This window comes from Chiloscyllium plagiosum, chromosome 1, assembly GCF_004010195.1.
Source record: "Chiloscyllium plagiosum isolate BGI_BamShark_2017 chromosome 1, ASM401019v2, whole genome shotgun sequence".
NCBI classification, from domain to species: domain Eukaryota; kingdom Metazoa; phylum Chordata; class Chondrichthyes; order Orectolobiformes; family Hemiscylliidae; genus Chiloscyllium; species Chiloscyllium plagiosum.
Genome location: NC_057710.1, coordinates 156,232,706 through 156,236,693, shown reverse-complemented (window position 1 = coordinate 156,236,693; position 3,988 = coordinate 156,232,706).

Below are 3,988 nucleotides of genomic sequence, written 5' to 3'. Positions count from 1 at the left end.
GTGAGTCTGCTCCTGGGCCTGGCCAAACTGGCCATAAACAGGTCCAGGCAGCAGGCCTTGGAGGGGGTCATTAGGGCCGACTGCCCGCCCCTCTTCCGCGGTTAGGTTAGAGCCCGGGTGTCTCTGGAAAAGGAGCACGCGGTGTCCAACAACACCCTAGAGTTGTTCAGGGAGAGATGGGTGCCACAGGAAGTGGAGTGCATTATTTCCCCCTCCAACTCTATTTTGATTTGATCCCTGCCCTCCCCTTCACTGTTTGATCAGAAGGACACTGCTTGTCACAGGCTACTTGTGTGTTTCCTTTCTTCCTGGTGGTGGAAATTTGAATAAAGATTCATGCACCTTGTGTCTTTCACTGTGTTTCACACCTGCACACACACAACATGGGTGCTGGGGAAAAAAAACCGATACTTTGACCTGAAATTATTTGACTGAGCTTTCAGTGCCAGATTGATTTTCTACTGGGAGTGTAAATATAGGAATTCTTGGCACCAAGCACATTTGAATGTGGATTCAGAGAACGAAATGGTATGCTTGTGAAGATAGTAGTAGAATTGTGTATCTCTGGCATCAACCTCTCAAAGCTAACACTCAATGGTACATCAGCCCTAGCCTGAAGTCGCTGCAGTATTTGTTCTAAAATAATATCAAAAGTCCTGTGTTCTGAATCTAATTTACGAAAGAGGATTAGAAACAGAGGTCAGCCCACACACCCCCTACCCTGAACTCAGTGCGGTGTTTCTAAAAGGTAAACACTGCTTTCTGTCCTCCAACCAATTCTTAAGATTTATCTTGCATCCCACCTCTTCAGGTTTAACTAGTCACCTCTCACATAGAATTTTATTAAATGCCTTCTTGATGTAAAGGTGCAATATATTTTAGGATTTACCTGTCCAGTTAGGGCGTCTCATTTTGTGGAAGAAGATGAGCAGAGTGGTAAGGCAGCATCTTTGGCTGTAACTATACTGACTGCTGTATATTAGCTTTTGTATAGTTAATCTGCTGGTTTACTCCTGATAATCAATTCATTATTTTACTGGGAATTGAAAAATTACTAATAGATCTGTAGTCCTGCTGTCCTATACTAAACCTCAGCAAAGCTACTATTCAAACTAATGACATCTGATGAAATGCTCATATCATCCAAATTACTTCCTTTAATACTTTCAAATGATAAGAAAATTCTTTCCAACTATACAGTGCTTCAACTGCAAAATTCTAGCTGTATCCCTTTTACAATTCCTCCCTTGCCCCTCCTTTCATGAGATAGGGCAGTTAAAGGTGCTGTTTCATCAGTGCCAGCAACTCTAGTGTACAGGGAATGCAAATTGCATTACTCTAGATTGTACCTTGTTACTAAGACCAACACGGTCCTCACCCATTACCTGTATATGTACATTCAACAGCGGACACTGGATGGCATTCAGTTGGAGCCTAACTAGCAAAACTGGAGTTAATTGGAATCAGAGAAGAAGCTATCTATTGGGTGGAGTCAGATTTCTTACACTAGAATGTTTGTAGCTATTGGAGGTCAATCAGTTCTGCTGTAAAATGTTACTGCAGGAGTTACTCTAGGCACAACCATCTTCAACTGTTTCATCATTAATGTTCCCTTCATCATAAAGTCAGAAATGTGGATATTCGTTGATGATTGCACAATGTTCAGCATCATTCAAGGCTCCTCAGATACTGAAGCAGTCCATGTCGAAATGCACCCAATCCTGGACAACACTGGGTTTTAGCTGACAAGTTGCAAATGACATTTGCATCACACAAGGGCCTGGCAATAGCCATCTCAAACAAGAGAGAATGTAATGATGTTGTTAATGCTACATGATGTTAAGTTGTATTACAATTACTGAATCCTCCATTTTCAACATCCTGGGGGGCTATCATTGATCAGAAACTGAACAGGGTGAGCCGTACTGTGGCTACAAGAGGAAGTCAAAGGTTTCACATTTTGCACCAAATAATTCACCACCAATCGCCCCAATTCCTGTCTGCCACTTATAAGACCCAAACCAGCAGTGTAATGCAATACTCTCCATTTGTCAGGATGAGTGCAGTTCCATTGCAAGGTTTCCTTGTCTGTGTGTTGCCACTCCTACCACAGGTACATTATCTTGGGACCCAGAGTTACTGTTAAGGACTTCCAGGGTCACACACTCCTCACTCTATGTGATTGGTGTCACTTCTGGAGAGCATACCTTGCCAATGGAACAGGAAATACCCAGGGATGGTGATTATGGAGTATGAGACATTGACTGAAAGGTTTGATTTTGTTGTTTATTTGCCTAAGGGACAACTAGCCAGGTGTCTTCTGTCATGACTGAATCCAATGTTTAGGTGGGTGCTCAGTGGTTGGTGCCTTTTTAGTTTTATTATAAGTGTTCATAGCAGTTTGATGAAATTGGAGTGGCCTATTCAGAAGGCAGTTATGGGTCTGTGGATCTTGAGTCACATAGCAAACATTTTAAATCAGGATGGAAAATCCCTTCTGAGGTAGGACCTAGTGAACCATCTTTCTTATGGGACCTGTCACATTTACTGATCATTATTTGAAATACAGATTAATTGAATTAATTGAATTTAATTTCCTCATCTGCCTTCATGAAATTTAAACTCATAGCTCTAGATTGTCAACCCAGCCTCTGGATTACAAATCTAGTGAAATATTCAGAATGCTGCATGACCTTATTGTTACAGTGCCCCACTGGATTTACTCAACAGTTCAGAAGCAATGGAATGGCAAGCATTATAAGTTGGGGTACATTAAAATACAATGATGCCCTTGCTCTTTTCTAACAATAGTAAGAAATCTGAAGATTTAAAAGTTATAGATTTACCAGAATAAATATACCCTTCATGGCTTTTGAAGTTTTTTGGTGGAACTAAGTTAGGTCAATAAATCGTGATCATCTCTATGACATCCATGAGGCTGTTAAATGGGTCCAAAATTATAATTTTATTCATGTCTCACACAGGCTTATCAAATAGTTACTAAACCTTTAATAATTCTACCCAGTCCTTCATCTATTAATTCCTGATGAAGGACTCTGACCTGAAACGTCGATTCTCCTGCTCCTCGGATGCTGCCTGACCTGCTGTGTTTTTCCAGCAACACACTTTCAACTTTGCCCATTAATGTTCTTGGCATCTTGAGTTTCTCTAAGCTCTCAGGGAGACACCCTTGCCCCTTCATCAGAACATTAGAAACTCAAAAGGTGAGTGTGAAATCCCAGTTTCCACAGCCACACCGTCCTGAGTGCTATACTGTGGCAGGAGGTGTCTTTCAGGTCAGATATAGAGTCATAGAGATGTACAACATGGAAACAGACCCTTTGGTCCAACCTGTCCATGTGGACCAGATATCCCAACCCAATCTAGCCCCACCTGCCAGCATCTGGTCCATATCCCTCCAAACCCTTCCTATTCATATACCTGTCCAATGCCTCTTAAATGTTGCAATTGTACCAGCCTCCACCATATCCTCTAGCAGTTCATTCCATACATGTACCACTCTCTGCGTGAAAAATGTTGCCCCTTTGGTCTCTTTTATATCTTTCCCTTCTCACCCTAAACCTATGTCCTCTAGTTTTGGACTCCACTACCCCAGGGAAAAGACTTTGTCTATTTATCCTATCCATGCTCCTCATAATTTTGTAAATATCTATAAGGTCACCTGTCAGCCTCTGACGCTCCAGGGAAAACAGCCCTAGCCTGTTCAGCCTCTCTCTATAGTTCAAATCCTCCAAAACTGGCAACATCCTTGTAAATCTTTTCTGAACCCTTTCAAGTTTCACAACATCTTTCCGATAGGAAGGAGACCAGAATTGCATGCAATATTCCAACAGTGGCTTAACCAATGTCCTGAACATGACCTCCCAACTACTGTACTCAATACTCTGACCAATAAAAGAAAGCATACAAAACGCCTTCTTCACTATCCTAGCTACCTGCAACTCCACTTTCAAGGAGCTATGAACCT